General features: G+C 44.2%; 1 protein-coding gene across 1 annotated transcript in view; it reads left to right on the top strand.

Annotated features, from left to right (window-relative positions):
• Positions 1–101: 101 nt before the first annotated feature.
• The window catches only part of UBE2D2 (ubiquitin-conjugating enzyme E2D 2), a 64,920-nt gene continuing 44,144 nt past the window's right edge, over positions 102–20,877 (top strand). The window contains exon 1 of the mRNA XM_011997221.1: positions 102–474. The gene's annotated coding sequence lies outside the window, so the exon portion shown is untranslated. The remainder of the gene's footprint in view (positions 475–20,877) is intronic.

The raw sequence follows: 20,877 nt of genomic DNA, 5'->3' as shown, positions 1-20,877 counted from the left end.
CGCTGGGCGGCCTCCATACCCCACTCCCAGTGATGGCGCCCGCGGAGGCCCCGGCGCGCAGCCCGCGCTTAGGCCGGAGGTGCTCTGGCGGTCTTAGCGTTCCTCCCTGTCTGCCCTTTCAGGCCCGCATGGTGTGGGCTCTTAGGGCTTCTCTCCAGTCTGGAACTGCCGCTGCACTTGAGGGCCATTGTCCGGCCAGGATGGCGGGGTTGGGGCCGTGGGGGGCGCTGGGGCGTTGGGCGGCCCCTTCGACAGAGGTCGAAAGGGCTGCTCGCCCCATTTCTGTTCCCTCCTCCCACACCTGCCCTAGCTCCCTCCACAAAACCGCCTGAGCTCGGGCTGACGGAGGAAGTCGTTTTGCCCGATCCACAAGTATCTCTTGAGTTCACTTACCTCTTGGGTGGCAGCACACATCGGTCCACCCTGCTTGTCCAGAAACTGTTAAGAGTTGGAAGTTCAGAAGAAAAAAAAAAGGTGACTTATGAGGGAGGAGGGAAGTAGAGGGAGAATCATTTTATTCTTTGAGGTTGCTATATGTAGTTAGAAACTAACACTTCCGTTTTGCAGGATTGGATTTAATAGAAAAGCTGTACATTGGCAAAGGTAGAGGTAGAAACCTGAACATTGAAAAAACCACCAGAGAAATTACACAAAAGTTCCTTTCACAGTCTCTTCGCAAAATGGGCTTGACGCTATTAAGTGATACGTTTACGGAGACTGTTAACTGGGAAGGGATTTTACTAGATTTTGTATTAAAAAGGATTTCTTTGCTCTTTAAAGTGAAGGATTATTTAGTTATCGATAAGGAGGTTTTCCTAATAATACATCTAGAGTATAAGATTGGCTTAAAATTTAGTTTTTTTCCCTTTCTGACGTTGTAACCTGTTAGTGCCACTTTCATGTTTTTTTCCTTAGAAGTAGGGAGGCACCACTATTAATTTCTGTTCGGTGTTTCACCTGGCTACTCAGATTGGCTACATTAAACCGGTAGCTACTTTTTTCTTCAGTACATCTTTTTCCTTTTTGTGGAGAATGGGATCTTGCCATGTTGTCCAGGCTGGTGTCGAACTCCTGGGCTCAAGCTAGCCTTCCACCTCTGCCTCCTTTAAGTGTTGGGATTACAGGCATCAATCAGCCACTGCACACGGCCTATACCTGTAGCTACTTAGTGAGAAGTAGGTACTGGGGTTATCCATTCTGGATGATGGGATGGGTGTGCAAGAGGAAGAGAACCAGTTTTCACCTTGTCTTAAACTAAGAATACAGATTGATGATTTAAATACCTCAGCTCAGCGGTTGGTCATAATTTCATTTTTGCTCAGACTTAGCGTGGAATCAGTCCCATTGGTTACTATAATTAGGTTAGCTCCTTAACTTCTTTTGACTTCGATTTCTAACAAATGAAGAAGGGCAGATTTTAGACAATAAATCTTGTACTAAAATGAAATGGTATTTGTTAAATACCATAAAGAAGCTTGAACCTTAAGCAAAGATGTCTTAACCATTTAAGGGTCAGGAGCACACAGGAATAGTCATCCAAATAAAATGTATACATACGTATTTTTAAGGCATTTAGGAATTGCTAGGTCCTTATAGAATCTAATTGGGAAGTTATCAAATACTTGTAGAAGATTGTGCTCTTATTTTAAAACCTGAGGAAGAGCAAGTGGGTATAATGTGTGATAATTTACAGATAAAGAAATGTAGACTTTAATCTCTACATTGATTTATGTGTGTAATGGACTTATTCAGAGAGGGAAATATCTCTTCGACATAAAACATACATTTTAATTAATAATACTTGCCCTGGTAATATGGTTTCTTATGAGTTGCTACATATTTTCTAGAATAGATTTTCCCTAAAATATGCCTTTGTAAGATTTTTTAATAACATCAAGTTTAGAAATAATTTGAACTTTTTTTGGGGACAGAGTTTCACTCTTGTTGCCCAGGCTGGAATGCAATGGCACGATCTTGGCTCACCGCAACCTCCACCTCCTGGGTTCAAGTGATACTTCTGCCTCAGCCTCCTAAGTAGCTGGGATTACAGGCACGCACCACCATACCCATCTAATTTTTGTATTTTTAGTAGAAACGGGGTTTCACCGTGTTGGCCAGGCTGGTCTCCAGCTCCTGACCTGCGGTGATCCACCTGCCTCAGCCTCCCAAAGTGTTGGGATTACAGGCGTGAGCTGTCTTGCCTGGCCTAAACCTTTTTTTTTTTTGAAACAGAGTCTCCCTCTGTTGCCCAGGCTGGAGTACAGTGGTGCTATCCTGACTCACTGCAACTTCTGCTTCCCGGGTTCAAGAGATTCTCCTGCCTCAGCCTCCGGAGTAGCTGGGATTACAGGCACCCTGCCGCCATGCCCAGCTAATTTTTGTATTTTTAGTAGAGACGGGATTTCACCATGTTGGCCAGACTGGTCTTGAACTCCTGACCTCAAGTGATTACTCCTGACCTCAAGTGATCTGCCCACTTTGGCCTCTCAAAGTGCGGGGATTACAGGTGTGAGTCACCTCATCTGGCCCGGCCTGAACTTTTAAAATTCAATATTAGCCATTTTCCCCTGGTTTATACCCCTAGAGCTCTTCACAAAGTATGGCTTGACTTCTCTGAGACTGCTGATGATAAGAAAAATGAAATTTATTTTGATATACCAGTCAAAAAGATTGTGAAAACAAAATGGAGATGAATTTTTTTTTCCAAACTCTTTGTACCACAATGTTAAGTTGAATAGCAAACTTACTAGGCATGGACAAGGTCAGTTCTATCTTATCTTCAGTCCTAGTAATGTGTCTGCAGTGGAATCCCCATTGCTTGGCTTCAATAATTGATCTTGATCTTGAACCTTCCCAATTATTCCCTGAAAAAAAATAATTCTACTTAAATACCTTCTTGACTTATATGTCATGAGTTGCTGCATCTGGGTTCTAATGAAATTTTTCTAAGAAAAACTACATTTGACATGTGACATCTTCAGGAATTCAATATCTTGTTTCTTCGACAGAGGGACACTATTCATGTCTGTGAATTTGGCAGTCTTTGAAATGCCATGTCTTTTTTGGAAAAAGCTTCTGATGGACTTTATTTTGATATACATCTTAAGGTCCCCTGACCTATGCTATAAAAGAGCATAGCAAAGAGGGTCATTATGAACATTGTGTGTAGTTCTGGGCAGGGATTGGGATCCTTTGGGATTGTTGGTATCTACACCACATGGCCCCACCCTGCTATGTTTTGAGGTTTTCTGCTGACTTTTTAGGTCTTCAGCTTTGATTTTGATGCTTTGAGTGCCTGCCTCTAGCAGCACCACCCCCAGCCCTTTTCCAGTTGGCTGCATCTCATCTGTTGTGGGCTAAGAAACCAGATCACAGAGCTTATTAAAATTGTGTCTAAATTAAGATCCAGTAGGCTCTTGACTGAAGAGGGCTTCATGTGCTCCGTGAACTGTGTGGTTTCCTTGGCTGATCAGAGACCTTTTTGACTTGCTTCCTGTTTTTCTTCTTTACTTTTGCTATACAGATGTAGGAGGCTTTTTGGTGCTCTTAGAGTGCTGTAATGTTGAAGTATTTGGTTAGTTTCTCTATTCTTGGGAAGAGTAAAAGGCTAAATATCTTGATTCTTTGAGGAGTTGGAAGACTGACCAGAGTTGGATACTAAAAGCTTTTCTTAACAGTAATAGTGCGTTGTACATTTTAATGGTGTCCTACTAGTAGCAGGTAACGTTTAGTATACATAGCTTTCAAACAAAGTAATGCCAGGATTGTCACTTGATCTATTTCTGTGATAGAGATTTTTTTTTTCTTTTTTTTTTGAGACAGAGTCTCACTCAGGCTGGAGTGCAGTGGCATGATCTCGGCTCACTATGAACTCTGGCTCCCAGGGTCAAGCAATTCTCTTGCCTCAGCCTCCCAAGTAGCTGGGATTACAGGCAGCCGCCACCATGCTCAGTTAATTTTGTATTTTTGGTAGAGACAGGGTTTCACCATGTTGGCCAGGCTGGTCGAACTCCTGACCTCAGGAGATCCGCCCATCTCGGCCTCCCAAAGTGTTGGGATTACAGGTGTAAGCCGCTGCACCCAGCCTATGGCTAGCTTCTTTTAAGGCATCTCAAGACAAGGTTCTCAATGAAATAAAGATATCAGGTCAGGCACGGCGGGCCATGCCTGTAATCCCAGCACTTTGGGAGGCCCAAGTGGGCAGATTGCTTGAGCTCAGGAGTTCGAGACCAGTCTGAGCAACATGACAAAACGTGATCTTTACAAAAAATACAAAAAATTAGCTGAATATGGTAGTGGGTGACTGTAGTCCCAGCTAGGTGGGAGGCTGAGGTGGGAGGATCTCTGGAACCTGGGAGGTAGAGGCTGCAGTGAACCGTGATCAAGCCGCTACGCTGCAGCCTATGCAACAGAGTGAGACCCTGTGTCCAAAAAAAAAAAAAAAGATTTCAAACGCTGATGTCTATAAAAGCCAGGCAGGTACCAAAGTGAGCAGAGATAATTTGAGGGAGCTAGAAAATGCATGTGCTATCAGATGAGGGCAACTGCTAACCAGCTCCCTGCAAATGTTGCCATTGCCAAAATCTTTGGGCCCAGTGTTGCCATATCGTTCACTAAAAAACAAAAACAAACAAACAAAAAAAACAGAGAGAGAAGCCACAAATCCAGATTTTTTTGCCAACCAATTCAAATTAAAAAAAAAAAATACACGTTTTGGTCGACATCAGTTTAGTATGTGGATTAAAGTAACAAGGGATTGGGGTTCATTAAGTAATCAGGAGTGTAAAAAGATTAAGTCATTTAAACAATACTTCCTGTATTTTTAAAAGTTTGAAAGTATTACTTTATGTAAGATTAAGTTTGTTTTTTAGACAGTCTTTGCTTTGTCACCCAGGCTGGAGTGCAGTGGTATGATCTCGGCCCACTGCAACCTCTGCCTCCCAGGTTCAAGCAATTCTGCCTCAGCCTCCTGAGCAGCTGGGACTACAGGCTTGCGCCACCATACCCAACTAATTTTTGTATTTTTAGTGGAGATGGGGTTTCCCCATATTGGCCAGGCTGGTCGCGAACTCTTGACCTCGTGATCCACCCACCTCGGCCTCCCAAAGTGCTGGGAATACAAGCATGAGACACTGCGCCCGGCCTTACGTAGTTTTTAAATACAATTCTAATTAACTTGCCTTTTTTTTTTTTTAAAATGAGAGGGAGTCTGGCTCTGTCGCCCAGGCTGGAGTGCAGTGGCGCGATCTTGGCTCACTGCAAGCTCCGCCTCCTGGGTTCTCACAGTTCTCCTGACTCAGCCTCCAGAGTAGCTGGGACTACAGGCGCCTGCCCTCACGCCCGGCTAATTCTTCTATTTTTAGTAGAGACGGGGTTTCACCGTGTTAGCCAGGATAATCTCCATCTCCTGACCTTGTGATCCGCCCGCTTCGGCCTCACAGAGTGCTGGGATTACAGGGGTGAGCCACTGCGCCCAGCCAATTTGCTAATTTTTGTATAGTTTTGTGTGAGGTCTTGGGAAAACCAGTTTTGTAAATACATTGATCCCGTAGAAGTTTATGTATTAATCTTCCATTATGATCTGTTTCATGTTTTGAGTTTTTCTGTAGACTGACAATACACTTTAAAAATGTCTGAGATTGGGAAGTTACCAAAGCATGATTTTTTTTTTTTTTTTGAGACAGAGTCTGGCTCTGTCGCCCAGGCTGGAGTGCAGTGGCGCGATCTCTATTCACTGCAAGCTTGGCTTCCCGGATTCACGCCATTCTCCTTCCTCAGCCTCCGGAGTAGCTGGGACTACAGGCACCCGCCACCACGCCTGGCTAATTTCTTTTTGTATTTTTAGTAGAGACGTGGTTTCACAATGTTAGCCAGGATGGTCTCCATCTCCTGACCTCGTGATCCACCCACCTCGGCCTCCCAAAGTGCTGGGATTACAGGCTTGAGCCACCTCGCCTGGCCACCAAAGCATGATCTTAAAGAAAGTAGTTGTAACGCTGAACAGTGCTGTATTTTAAAAAATTGCTTAGGCTGGGTGGGGTGGCTCACGCCTGTAATCCCAGTACTTTGGGAGGCCAAGGAGGGCTGACCATCTGAGGTCAGGAATTCGAGACCAGCCTGCCCAACATGGCGAAACCCCGTCTCTGCTAAAAATACAAAAGTTAGTCAGGTGTGGTGGCACTCACCTGTAATCCCAGCTACTCAGGAGACTGAGGCAGGAGAATCACTTGAACCTGGGAGGCAGAGGTTGCAGTGAGCCAAGATCTTGCCACTGCACTGCAGCCTGGGCAACAGAGCGAGACTCCATCTCGAAAAAAATAAGAAAGAAAATTGCTTAAAAATACCATAGGCCGGGCGCGGTGGCTCATGCATGTAATCCCAGCACTTTGGGAGGCTGAGGCGGGTGGATCACACGGTTAGGAGTTCAAGACTAGCCTGGTCAAGATAGTGAAACCCCGTCTCTACCAAAAATATAAAAATTAGCTGGGCATGGTGGTGAATGCCTGCGATCCCAGTTACTGGAAAGGCTGAGGCAGACAATTGCTTGAACCCAGGAGGTGGAGGTTGTGGTGAGCCGAGATAGCGCCGCTGCACTCCAGCCTGGGCAACAGAGCAAGACTTCGTCTCAAAAAAAAAGAGGAAAAAGGCCGGGCACGGTGGCTTATGCCTCTAATCCCAGCACTTTGGGAGGCGGAGGCAGGCAGATCACCTGAGGTCAGGAGTTCAAGACCAGCCTCAACGTGGAGAAACCCCATCTCTGCTAAAACTACAAAATTAGCTGGGCGTGGGGGTGCATGCCTGTAATCCCAGCTACTCGGGAGGCTGAGGCAGGAGAATTGCTTGAACGTGGGAGGCGGAGGTTGCCGTGAACCGAGATCACGCCATTGCACTCCAGACTGGGCAACAAGAGCGAAACTCTGTTTCAAAAAAAAGAAAAAATACTGTACTAGAGGTGTGGTACCATATATTAGATGAATATTAGAGGTAAGGACTGATGGAATTCCCATCAAAATGAAGAAATGAATTAACAGGTAGTAGTATTGGGAACTTTAATAAATAAATGTCTGAATATGGCTATTTAAATTAGTTTTATCTTGGATAGCAGACATACCTTCTTAATCCAAAAGGTGAGCTTCTTCACATAATTTCTAGGTAGTTTTTTTTTTCCCCCACTAAAAAAGTATTATTTCCTTTACAAAAGATCATTGAATTGAAGCACTTTCTTTGGCTCTACTAGGTTGTTATTTAAATATAATTCGAACAGCCGTCATTGAGGATAACTGTTAAATAAATCTAGGTTTTCTCTGAAGTCTCCCAGTGTATATTACTGTACTGATGACTGACAAGGAAGAGGTTTTGACAAGGTCCAATTCTGTATATTTCTGCTAAAATATCCTAGGCAGTTCCCAGGATAGGAATATCTGACTCATTCCTCATGCTAGCAAAAACTTTTGCAGCCTTATCCCGGAAATGCAGGAACACACTTGTTTTGTCTGTAGAAATAAAGTTTTGATGGTTAGATCTCCAGACAAACCTTCAAAATCATGTTAAACTATAACATAGGGAAATAAAGTAGTATTTCTATCTGCAGAGTCAAGTGAGATTTTGGGTAATAGAATCATAAAATGTTAGCACTGTAGCACATCTCAAGGCTGCTGTCTGGAAAGGCTGTGTGACCTACCAGATAAGACTAGGTCTGAATTGAGAACCTGGATTTCTTGACTGTGTCCAGTGTATTTTCTGGCAAGCCATGTGTTATCGTTACATAGCTATTAGGTATATAAATCCAGAGGATGCAGCCTTTTTTTCTTTTGTTCAAACAATTGGATATTTAAACTATGTCTTGGAACCTGAAGATCTTCCTCAACTTCCCTTTTTATGGTTGGCGAGGTTGCTCATAAGACCTCTTAAAACTGCAAATTTATTTAGGCTTAACACAGTGGCTCGTGCCTGTAATCCCGTCACTTTGGGAGGCCAGCGTGGGAGGATTGCTTGAACCCGGGAGTTCAAGGCCAGATTGGTTCATAATGGGAGACCCTGTCTCTACAAAAACAAAACAAAGCGAAACAAAATTAGCTGGGCATGGTGATGTGTGCCTGTAGTCCTGGCTACTCAAGAAGCTGAGACGGGAGGATCACTTGAGCCTGGGTGGAAGATCAAGGCTACAGTGAGCTGTGATCACACCCCTGCACTCCCGCCTGGGCAGCAGAGCCAGATTCTGTGTCAAAACAACAACAACAACAACAACAAAAACAAGTATTGCAAATTTGGTATTCTATTCTCGCCACCACCACCCCCGCCTTTTTTTTTTTTTTTTTCTCTGAAACGGAGTCTTTACCTCTGTTGCCCAGGTTGGAGTGCAGTTGTGCAATCTCGGCTCACTGCTACCTCCACTTCCCGGGTTCAAGAGATTCTCCTGCCTCAGCCTCCCAAGTAGCTGGGACCACAGGTGCATGCCACCACGCCTGACTAATTTTTGTTTTTTGTTTTTTTTGAGATGGAGTCTCCCTCTGTCGCCCAGGCTGGAATGCATTTGTGTGATCTCGGCTCACTGCAACCTCCACCTCCTGGGTTCAAGTGATTCTCCAACTTCAGCCTCCCGAGTAGCTGGGACTACAGGCGCATGCCACGATGCCTGGCTGAGGTTTTTTGTGTTTTTAGTAGAGACAGGGTGTCACCATGTTAGCCAGGATGGTCTCCATCTCCTGACCTCGTGATCTGCCCGCCTCGGCTGGTTTCGAACTCCTGACCTCAAGTGATCCACCTGCCTCAGCCTCCCATAGTGTTGGGATTACAGGCATGAGCCACTGCCCCCGGCTTTCTGCATATATCTTTCATCAAAGTCAAATGGATTTTTTTTTTAAGTGAAAGCGAGTTTATTAGGAAAGTAAAGGAATAAAGAATGTCTACTCCCTAGGCAGAGCAGCCTTAATATCTAAAAAGATTGAAAACCACTGTCTTTCTACCGTAAACATTATTTTAATCTCAGCAGATGAACAGAGTACCTGTTCTGCAGAGGAAAAAGAAATCTTGTGTGTGAGTTCAACAGATTGGCCGGGTGCCGTAGCTCATGCCTGTAATCCCAGCACTTTGGGAGACCGAGGGGTGGGTGGATTGTGTGGTCAGCAGTTCGAGACCAGCCTGGCCAACATGGTGAAGCCCCGTCTCTACTAAAAATATAAAAATTAGCCAGGCGCGGTGGCTGAGGCCGGAGAATTGCTTGAACCTGAGAGGTGGGGGGTTGCAGTGAGCGGAGGTCGCTCCACTGTACTCTAGCCTGGGCGACAGAGCAAGACTTCATCTCAAAAAAAAAAAAAAACATTTCAGCTATCCTCTTTAGAGTACTCACTGTGCATCAGGAATTACTTGATCTTTTCAACAATCTTTTAATAATTCTGTTCTCCCCAGGATAGATAAGGAAACTGTGGGAGAAATAAATTTGCCTAAGACTATATGGTTATAGTAGGAAGAACTAGGATTCAGATACAGGTGATCTTGACTGTAGAGTTATTGTCTCACTAGGTTTACTTGTTTTAGTCATTGCCCTTCTCCCCTCTAATCTCTAGAGAAGCGTTACTTTTCCCTTTGCCAAAGTTAACTTTTGCTTTCCATCCTTTTCTTTCTCTCTTTCCCTCTTTCCTTCCTTCCCTCCCTCCCTCCCTCCTTCCTACCTTTTTCCTTTTCTTGTTTTTGCTCTCCAGTAATTGTCCTTGTTTTCTTTTTTCTTTTTTTTTTTTGAGACGGAGTCTCGCTCTGTCGCCCAGGCTGGAGTGCAGTGGCCAGATCTCAGCTCACTGCAAGCTCCGCCTCCCGGGTTCCCGCCATTCTCCTGCCTCAGCCTCCCGAGTAGCTGGGAATACAGGCGCCGCCACCTCACCCGGCTAATTTTTTGTGTTTTTAGTAGAGACGGGGTTTCGCCGTGTTAGCCAGGATGGTCTCGATCTCCTGACCTTGTGATCCGCCCGTCTCGGCCTCCCAAAGTGCTGGGATTACAGGCTTGAGCCACCGCGCCCGGCCTGTCCTTGTTTTCATACTTCCAATCTCTCCTCCACTAATTCCTCTTAGCATCCAAACTTATTGAAGATTTTCCCCCATTTAAAAAAAAAAAAAAGCAGTAAAATAACTTTTTAAACTTCCTCTCCCCAAGAAGAGCTACTTCCTTCCTCATCTTTATCCTTCCCATCTCTGACATTTCAGTCCCAAAATTATTGAAAGAGTAGTCTTTTTACTGTTCTGGGACTATTTAGTAAGTTCACTAATGATTACTTAATTGCCACATTCAGTGGATACCTCAGTTTTTGTTTAACTTTTGTAATAGTTGACATCGTTTTTATTCAGTTCTTTTGGCTTCTGATAAACTGCTTTCTTCTTCCTCATATCTGGTGTTTCCCAGCTTTATTAGAATGCTTATCAAAGTAATATTATTGATGAAATACAAGCCAAAATGTATGAAATCATGCATACTTGTATTAAAATTGAGAGCACTGGCCAGATATGGTGACTCATGCCTGCAATCCCAGGACTTTGGGAAGCCAAGGCAGGAGGATCACTTGAGCTCAGGAGTTCAAGACCAGCCTGTGCAATATAGCAAGACCCTGTGTCTACAAAAAATTAAATTAGCCAGGTACAGTGGCATGTGCCTGTAATCCCTGCTAGTCAAAAGGCCAAGGTGGGAGGATTGCTTGAGCCCAGGAGTTTAAGGCTGCAGTGAGCTGTGATCATGCCACTGCATTCCATGCATTCCAGCCTGGACCACAGAGCGAGATCTGTCTCTTTAAAAAAAAAAAAAAAAAAAAAAATTGAGAGCACAAAGTATCTCAGATATATTAATTATTCTTTTTTTTTTTTTTTTTTGAGACAGAGTCTTGCTCTGTGGGGCCCAGGCTGGAGTGCAGTGGCGTGATCTCAGCTCACTGCAACCTCTGCCTCTCGGGTCCAAGCAATTCTCCTGCCTCAGCCTCCCAAGAAAAGAAGCTGGGATTACAGGCATACACCACCATGCCTGGCTGATTTGTGTATTTTTAGCAGGTTTCACCATGTTAGCCAGGCTGGTCTTGAACTCCTGGCCTCAAGTGATCCACCCACCTAAGCCTCTCAAAGCGTTGGGATTACAGGTGTGAGCCATCATGCCCCACCCAATCTCAGATAAATTAATTAGAATATATAATCAAACTATGTCACAAACAAAATTATTAAGAACTATCAAGATGAGGCTGGGCGAGGTGGCTCACGCCTGTAATCCCAGCTCTTTGGGAGGCCGAGATGGGCGGATCACAAGGTCAGGAGATCGAGACCATCCTGGCTAACATGATAAAACCCTGTCTCTACTAAAAATACAAAAAAATTAGCCGGACATGGTGGTGGGCGCCTGTAGTCCCAGCTACTTGGGAGTCTGAGGCAGGAGAATGGCGTGAACCTGGGAGGCGGAACTTGCAGTGAGCCGAGATCACGCCACTGCACTCCAGCCTGGACGACAGAGAGGAACTCCATCCCAAAAAAAAAAAGAACTATCAAGATGAAACATCTGTCATTCTTATTTTGCTATCAGTTTTAAGAATAGTATTTTTCTTACATAATAAAAGTCATCCTCATCAGGTACCACTTTAAATGTCTTACTGTATGTTGTTTTTATTACAGTATATGAAAATTTGTTTCAAACAGATACATGGTAGCAAAAGAAAGAATACAGACTGCATATTTTGCAGTTAGACTGCTGCTGACATTAATTATCCCATCATGGATAGGTCACCCTAATTTTTCTGAAAAATAAATGCCTGTTCTTTACTCGTGTTTATTTTAACATAATATGACTCCTTGAGTTTAAGAATCAAAGGACTCTGATTTCAGTTTAAAATGTCTTTCTCAGCCAGGCGTGGTGGCTCAGGCCTGTAATCCCAGCACTTGGGGAGGCTTAGGCGGGTAGATCACGAGGTCAGGAGATTGAGACCATCCTGGCTAACATGGTGAAACCCCTTTTCTACTAAAAATACAAAAAAATTAGTTGGGCATGGTGGCAGGTGCCTGTAGTTCCAGCTACTTGGGAGGCTGAGGCAGGAGAATGGCATGAACTCGGGATGTGGAGCTTGCAGTGAGCCGAGATCTTGCCACTGTACTCCAGCCTGGGTGTCAGAGCGAGACTCCATCTCAAAAAACAAATAATAATAAATAATAAAAAATGTCTTTCTCCTAGATATAAGTCAATTGAGGATGGGTTAGTACACTTGAAATATTTAATACATAATAAGCTTCAGTTAAATAACTTTTTTTTTTTTTTTTTTTTTGAGACAAAGTTCATTCTTGTTGCCCAGGCTGAAGTGCCACTGCGTGGTCTCATCTCACTGCAATCTGCGCCTCCCAGGTTCAAGCAATTCTCCTGCCTCAGCCTCCCAAGTATCTGGAATTACAGGTGACCGCCACCACGCCCAGCTAATTTTTGTATATTCAGTAGAGATGGGGTTTCACCATGTTGACCAGGCTGGTCTTGAACTTCTGACCTCAGGTGATCCACCTGCCTCGGCCTCCCAAAGTGCTGGGATTACAGGCGTGAGCCACGGTGCCTGGCAGTAACTTCTCAAATATATATTGAATTATGATAAGAAACATAGGATAGATCTGTGATGGTCAAATAGACAATGCTGGAGATGAAATGATGTTTATACCTCAGAACACAGATGGAAAATCAAATGTAGACATCATTTGCTTTCTTGTGTGCAAGTTTCTTGAGGCAAATTACTGCTTTAAAACTACAAAAATATGTAGTATTTCCTAAAAACGTGTTAAAAGTGATAAAATTGACCAGGCGCCGTGGCTCTTGCCTGTTAATCCTAGCACTTTGGGAGGCCAAGGCGGGTGGATCACGTGAGGTCAGGAGTTAAAGACCAGCTTGGTCAACATGGTGAAACCCCAACTCTACTAAAAATTCAAAAATTAGCCGAGCGTAGTGGTGGGTGCCTGTAAACCCAGCTACTTAGGAGGCTGAGACAGGAGAGTCGCTTGAACGTGGGAGCCAGAGGTTTCAGTGAGCCCAGATTGAGCCACTGCACTCCAGCCTGGGCAACAGAGTGAGACCCTGTCTCAAAAAAGAAAAAAAAAAAACATGCCAGGCACAGTGGCTCAAGCCTGTAATCCTAGCACTTTGGGAGGCCGAGGCAGGTGGATCACCTGAGGTCAGGAGTTCGAGACCAGCCTGGCTAACATGGTGAAACCTCGTCTCTACTAAAAATACAAGGAAAAAAAAAAAATTAGCCGGGTGTGGTGGCGGGTGCCTGTAATCCCAGCCACTCAGGAGGCTGAGGGAGGAGAATTGCTTGAACCTGGGAGGCGGAGGTTGCAGTGAGCTGAGATTGCGCACTGCACTCCAGCCTGGGCAACAAGAGTGAAACTCCATCTCAAAAAAAAAAGTAAAATTTAGAACAAAAATGTCACTGTCTTTATTACTATAATATATATTAGTAATTAGTATCTCCCGGGGAATGCTGCTGTAGTTGTAACACCTCTAGTTGGTCCTTCCCAGAATCATGTTCTCTTTGATCTTTGTTCAGCACCTTTGCTTATACAGAGAATCTCTTCTCACCCCTCTCCCACCTCCTAAACTCTTTATTCATACTTGGTGACCCAGCAAAAATGGCTTCTCTAGGAAGCATGCATGAGGCATACAGGCAGTCAGAGTTCAACTGTAGAATTGTTTCTTAGTGTGTAGACATGATTGATTATTCCCTCATTTAGACTGAACTCCCCTGGGCAAAGTTCTTGTCTTATTCTTCGTATTCCTAGTAGCTAAAGCATGGTATTCCATGTTTGCCAACAATATTCAGTGAATGCCAATATCAGGTGGTATAGCAAAAAAAAAAAGAAGAAGAAAGAAAAAGTGGAATTTTGGAGCATTTGTGGCATTCGGCAAGTGACTTCATGAATTTTCTTGAGGCTCAGCTTCCCTGGGAATTATACCCTGCAAGCCTGTGGGGAAGATTAGACAGAAGAGGGTTTAGCACTTATGGACTACATAAAAGGTAGTTTTGTTGTTATTTTTTTACAAATGTGCTTGGCATTTTTATTCACAGTACCCAATATTTAGAAATAACTCAAATATCCATCATTAGCTGAATATATAAACAAAATGTAGAAAATCCATATACTGGAGCATTACTCAGCAATAAAAAGGAACAAATAGTGAAACAGCCCTGCCACTTAGCAGTTTATTAGTCAGCTCCAAGTTCACCCTCCAGTACTTGCTCTGCTTTGACTAAATAACTTCTGAAGTATGTATTTGAGCTGGTGAAGGGCTGGACTCTTTCACCTTTGCAGTGAACAAAATGTTGGACTTTGTCAATAGAGGGCACTAGAGGGACATTACAGAGGGAATGGGCTTCTTGGATTTGGTGGACTTTTTTTTTAAGGTTTTTAAATATTATCATGGTGTCTTAACTTGCCAATAATGTTGACCTACGGAATTGGTATAATCTCGAAATCTTAGGTGTCAGTGTTAGATATGTGTTTCACATTTTACTTCATTGTCACCCCAAGCAAAAAAAGAAAAAAAAAAAACCTGAATGTGAAAAGAATGAAGTCTTATATTATCTCTAAATTAAAAAAGGGACTGAATCCCAGTATTCTTCAGCAAACTTCAAAATACTGTCACCTTAAATACATTTTTAATACATGTGATATTTTTGTAGGTCTAGATTTGTGAGATCAATTCTGTTAAACATTATCTTACTGTAGAAGTGTCTGCTGTTATCTTTGAGCACTAACCCCACCACCTGTAATGCATCGTGCCAATGTAAGTGATAGAATTGCTTTGCCAAATTCTTAAGGGCTTATGTCAGGGAAAAACTTTGAAATTAGCTGGGTACAGTGGCTCATGCCTATAATCCCAGTGCTTTGGGAGGCCAAGGTGGGAGAATCACTTGGCTGGAGACCAGCCTGAGCAATTCAGCTTAAACTGCAAAAGTTAGCCAGGTTTGGTGGCACACGCCTGTAGTCATAGCTACTGGGAAGACTGAGGTGGAAGAGGAGGATCTCTTGAGGCCCAGAGTTCAAGGTGGCAGTGAGCTATAATCTGCACTGCACTCCAGCCTAGGTGACAGAGCGAGATCCTGACTCAAAACAAGCCTTGAAATCAAAGTTGATTTTTACAAAAGCCTCAGTGGTAGGAGTGTTAGATTTCTTAAAATAATAGCACACTAATGGAGCGAGTGATTTTCTTTAGATTAAATGTTTACATATTTATACCATCTGTATTAGTTTCTTAGGGTTGCCATAATAAATTACCACAAACTGGGTGGCTTAAAGTAACAGCTATATTCTCTCACAGTTCTGGAGGCCAGCAGTCTAAAGTCAGTGTGTCTTCAGGTCTATACTCCCCCTGGATGTTCTTGGGGAGAATCCTTCCTTGCCTCTTCCAACTTTGGTGGCTGTCAGCATTCCTTGGCTCCTTTGTTTTGTGGCTACATCACTCCAGCATCTGCCTCCATCTTTGTATTACCTTCTCTGTGTGTGTCTTCTCTTTTGTGTCTTATATGGCCACTTGTCGTTAAACTTACCCATCCACAGAACCCAAAGATGATTTTTTTTTTTGAGACGGACTACAGACACCTGCCACCATGCCCAGTTAATTTTTTGTATCTTTAGTAGAGTTGGGGTTTCACCGTGTTAGCCAGGATGGTCTCAATCTCCTGACCTCATGATCTGCCTGCCTCAGCCTTCCAAAGTGCTGGGATTACAGGTGTGAGCCACTGCGCCCGGCCAGTAAATTCTTTTTATTACTGTAGTAGATGATACTTGATTAGATGCCATGTTGGGTGCTTTCATTGTGGACAAAGGAGCTCCCATCTCTAAGCTTACATAAAATATAATTTTAAAAAGACATTTCTTTAGATGTACCTGTTGACATTTTTGTTAATAGTATCTCATGTCTAGTTTTGGAGGCTGGAATGTTCCAGGGAGCCACAAAAATCTCTGTCAGTTGGTGTTTTGAATAATTATTCTGAAATATACTCCTAGGCTTGAAACTTGGATCTGGCTTTTTTTTTTAACTTGAATTTTTTTTTCTCTTAAGTTATTCTTATGAATTTTGCAGATAGAGCCAGTTTTGTAGCATGGTAAAATTTAACAGTTTATGTGACTATTGATCTACCCATCTTATAGAGATTGGCTGTCTGTAGGAAGACTGTGGTAACTGTGGTCAGACTCATCATTTTGAACACTCTAGGTTAGTGTTGGAGAGTTTGTAAAACAGAAACTTAACCAACTGTGCTTTGAAAGAGTAAAGTCCGTGAAAAGTATTACTTTTAAGTTTCCAGGATTTACAGTTTTAGGTAAACAGTTTTTACATACTGTATTTCAAAACATCAGAGTACTGAAACTTACCTATATGCTCCTTACTAAAAATAGTTCATGCAGGTTCTTTTCTTTTTTTTTTTTTTTTTTTTGAGACGGAGTCTCGCTCTGTGGCCCAGGCTGGAGTGCAGTGGCTAGATCTCAGTTCACTGCAGGCTCCACCTCCCGGATTGACACTATTCTCCTGCCTCAGCCTCCCAAGTAGCTGGGACTACAGACGCCCACCACCTCGCCTGGCTAGTTGTTTTTTGTTTTTTGTTTTTTGTTTTGTATTTTTTAGTAGAGACGGGGTTTCACCATGTTAGCCAGCATGGTCTCGATCTCCTGACCTCGTGATCTGCCCGTCTTGGCTTCCCAAAGTGCTGGGATTACACGCCCGGCCCATGCAGGTTCTTTTGGGTGATCATAGTTTTACAGAGTATAGTAGAAAACAGGATGCCAGTTAGCATCTCTTTTTTTTTTTTTTTGAGATGGAGTTTCACTCTTGTTGTCCAGGCTGGAGTGCAATGGCGTGATCTTGGCTCTTTGCAACCCCCGCCTCCCGAGTTCAAGTGATTCTCCTGTCACATCCTCCCGAGTAGCTGGGATTACAGGTGCATGCCACCACGTCTGGCTAATTACTGTACTTTTAGTAGAGACGGGGTTTCATTATATTGGTCAGACTGGTCTCGAACTCCTGACGTCAGGTGATCTACCCGCCTTGACCTCCCAAAGTGCTCGGATTGCAGGCATGAGCCACCACACGTGTGCCTGGCCAGCCAGTTGGCATCCCTTTAAGGTCTCCACTATCCTGCCATATTAAGTAGCACAGAAACACACCAAGTTAATTATATTAGCATTCATCTCCCCCGCTACCACATTTTCTCAAGCTTCGTACTATGGTACATGCGTGATTTAGTGTTACAGAAGAGGGTGTCAGTAACCCAACAAATAAGTTCTTCGGGTTTCTGGTTTGCTGTGTAGTTACTAAGGAGGGATTCAGCTGGTGGAGGAGAGCCTGGCACAAATGCCAGGAAAGAAGCCCTTTTCCTAGCATTTCAGTGTTTCCATTGAAGCTTAGTGAGTAGTGAAGTCTTTTGGCATAGGTGCTCCACCATCTGTCTATTCACATAGACTCTTTCCGTCTACCTGGCTATGTGCCACCCTTGTTTTGGACATAGAGGGGTAGAGAGCAGAGACCACTGCTTCAGTAACTAAAAATAGATGGAATTTCAGATCCTGACAGAGATTCTCTGTGGAGTCGCCACCCCTGCTCCTCATCTCCTGGAGTTGGTAGCAAGGAACAGCTGATCTGCTTTTGGTACTATGTATACTTCCTAATGCTTTTGTTCCCCTACTTGCTATAGAAGTAGAAGTAGTTTTACTGGCATCCCTACGATTTTCCTGTCCTGTCTCTCTCATTTACTTAGTTATCTTCTACCTTGGCTCTGGTTGCCAAAATTCTAAACTTACATTTTGTGTGTGTGTGTGTGTGTGTGTGTGTGTGTGTGTGTGTGTGTGTGTGTGTTTGTTTGTTTTTTGGAGACAGGGTCTTGCTCTGTTGCCCAGGCTAGACTGCAGTGGCACAATCACGGCTTACTGCAGCCTTGACCCTCTGGGCTTAAGTGATTGATCCTCCCACCTCAGCCTTCCCAGTAGCTGGGACAGCAGGTGTGTGCCACCATACCTGGCTATGTTTTTTATTTTTTGTAGACACAGAGTCTTGTTATGTGGCCCAGGCTGCTCTCAAACTCCTGTATTCAAGTGATCCTCCTGTCCCAGCTTCCTAAAGTGCTGGAATTACAGACAAGAGCCACCGCACTCTGCTAAACTTCTGTATTGTTAGGTATATGATCCCATGGCTGCAGTATCAGAGAATGAGGTTATTGCCTTCCCATGTACCTTATTTCATTGACTCTAAAATGCCGTCAATTGAAAGATGTACCATTATTCTACTAAAAAGGAAAGTATACTTAGTGCCAGTTAAGCTGACATGCCATTGATTATGGTATGCAGCCTGATTTCAGCTATGTTTTATTTTTAGTTATTTATTTATTTTTGAGACAAAGTCTCACTCTGTTGCCCAGGCTGGAGTGTAGTGGCACAATCTCAGCTCACTGCAACCTCTGCCTCCCAGGTTCAAGTGATTCTCCTGCCTTAGCCTCCTGAGTAGCTTGGGTTACAGGTGTGTGCCATCACGCCCAGCTAATTTTTGTATTTTAATTTTTAAAATTTTTTTGAGATGGAGTTAAGCTTTTGTTGCCTAGGCTGGAGTGCAATGGTGTGATCTTGGCTCACTGCAACCTCTGCCTCGCGGGTTCAAGTGATTCTCCTGCCTCAGCATCTCAAGTAGCTGGGATTACAGGCAAGCACCACCACGCCTGGCTAATTTTGTATTTTTAGTAGAGATGGGGTTTCTCCATGTTGGTCAGGCTGGTCTCAAACTCCTGACCTCAGGTGATCCACCTGTCTTGGCCTCCCAAAGTGCTGGGATTGCAGGGGTGAGCCACCGTGCCTGGCCTAATTTTTGTATTTTTAGTAGAGATGGGGTTTTGCCTTGTTAGCAAGGCTAGGCTGGTCTGGAACTCCTGACCTCAAGATGATCCGCCCACCTTGGCCTCCCAAAGTGCCGGGATTACAGGCATGAACCACCGTGCCCAGCCTCTGCTATGTTTTTTTTATTTTAAAGTCTTACAATCAGTGACAGTCACTGTAATTGTAACTATCTGGTTCTTCAACAGATATTTACTGGACAGTTTTGATGGACCAGGCTCTGTGCAAAAAGCTGGAAGTCAGGTCCCTATTTGTTACTGGGTCAAGAGACATTAAATAATCACATAGATGCCAGGCGCGGTGGCTCACATCTGTAATCCCAGCACTTTGGAAGTCCGCGGTGGGCAGATCACAAGGTGAGGAGTTCGAGAACAGCCTGGCCAACATGGTGAAACCCTGTCTCTACTAAAGATAGAAAAAATTAGCCAGGTGTGGTGGCGTGTGCCTGTAATCCCAGCTGCTCAGGAGGCTGAGGCAGGAGAATCACTTGAACCCAGGAGGTGGAGTTGCAGTGAGCTGAGATCATGCCATTGAGATCACGCCATGCCTTTGCACTCCTGCCTGGGCGACAGGGCAAGACTCTGTCTCAAAAAAAAAAAAAATTGTTCACATAGATAAGGCTCATGCCTAATGCTTTTCTTTGAGACAGAGTCTCACTCTTGTCACCCAGCATTGAGTGCAGTGGCGCAATCATGGCTTACTACAGCCTCAACTTCCTGGGCTCAGGTGATTCTCCAGGCATGTACCATCATGCCCAGCTAATTTTTTGTATTTTTAGTAAAGGTGGGGTTACACCATGTTGCCCAGGCTGGTCTTGAACTCCTGGGCTCAAGTGATAACGCCCACCTCAGCCTTCCAAAGGGCTGATGTTACAGTCGTGAGTCACCTTGCCTGGCCAGTCCTATCATTTAGAATGGCTGAAGAGAGAGGATGGCTTGAGTCCAGGAGCACAAGACCAGCTGGGACAGTGTAACAGAGTGAGACCCTGTTTCTACAGATTTTTTTCTTTTTTGAAATAGAGTCTCACTGCATGACCCAGGCTGGAGTGTAGTGGCACGATCTCGGCTTACTGCAACCTCCGCCTCCCGGGTTCAAGCGATTCTTCTGCTTCAGCCTCCCGAGTAGCTGGGACCACAGGCGTGTGCCACCACACCTAGCTCATTTCTTGTATTTTTAGTAGAGACAGGATTTCGCCATGTTAGCCAGATGGTCTCCATCTCCTGACCTCATGATCCACCTGCCTCAGCCTCCCAAAGTGCTGGGATTACAGGTGTGAGCCACTGCACCCAACCTCTACAAAAAATTTTTAAAAATAAACAACAGCCAGGCGTGGTGGCATGTGCCAGTAGTCCCAGCTCACTTGGGATGCTAAGGCAGGAGTATTCCATGAGCCTAGTTCAAGGTTATAGTGAGCTATGATTCACACCGCTGTACTCCAGCCTGAGCGACAAGAGTGAGACTCTGTCTCAAATAATAATAACCACACAGATAAATATGAACTGTATAAAGTTGTTAAAGCAACCTGGGCTTTACCGTAATACTTAATAAGAAATAAATGGAAGTGGCGGAAAGAGGCTTCTGGGAAGGTCTCTAAGGGCAACATTTAAGTGAAGCCTGAAGGTGGATGTGGGGGAGGAGAGGATGGGAAGAATATTCTAGGCAGAGTGTTCCTATAGTCCCGGAGTGGTTGAAATTTAAAAGTTAATTAAGAAAAAGTAGGCCAGGCGTGGTCGCTCACGCCTATAATCCCAGCACTTTGGGAGGCTGAGGCGGGTGGATCATGAGGTCAGGAGTTTGAAACCAGCCTGGCCAAGATGGTGAAACCCCATCTCTACTAAAAATACAAAAAAAATTAGCTGGGTGTGGTGGTGAGCACCTGTAATCCCAGCTACTCAGGAGGTGGAGGCAGGAGAATTGCTTGAACCCAAGAGATGGAGGTTGCAGTGAGCTGAGATCACGCCACTGCACTCTAGCCTGGGTGACAGAGCAAGACTTCGTCTCAAAAAA

The sequence above is a fragment of the Mandrillus leucophaeus genome, unplaced genomic scaffold, assembly GCF_000951045.1.
Source record: "Mandrillus leucophaeus isolate KB7577 unplaced genomic scaffold, Mleu.le_1.0 Scaffold534, whole genome shotgun sequence".
In the NCBI taxonomy this organism is placed as follows: Eukaryota; Metazoa; Chordata; class Mammalia; order Primates; family Cercopithecidae; genus Mandrillus; species Mandrillus leucophaeus.
Note: the sequence above shows the minus strand (reverse complement) of the source record. Positions and strands in the feature narration are given on the sequence as shown.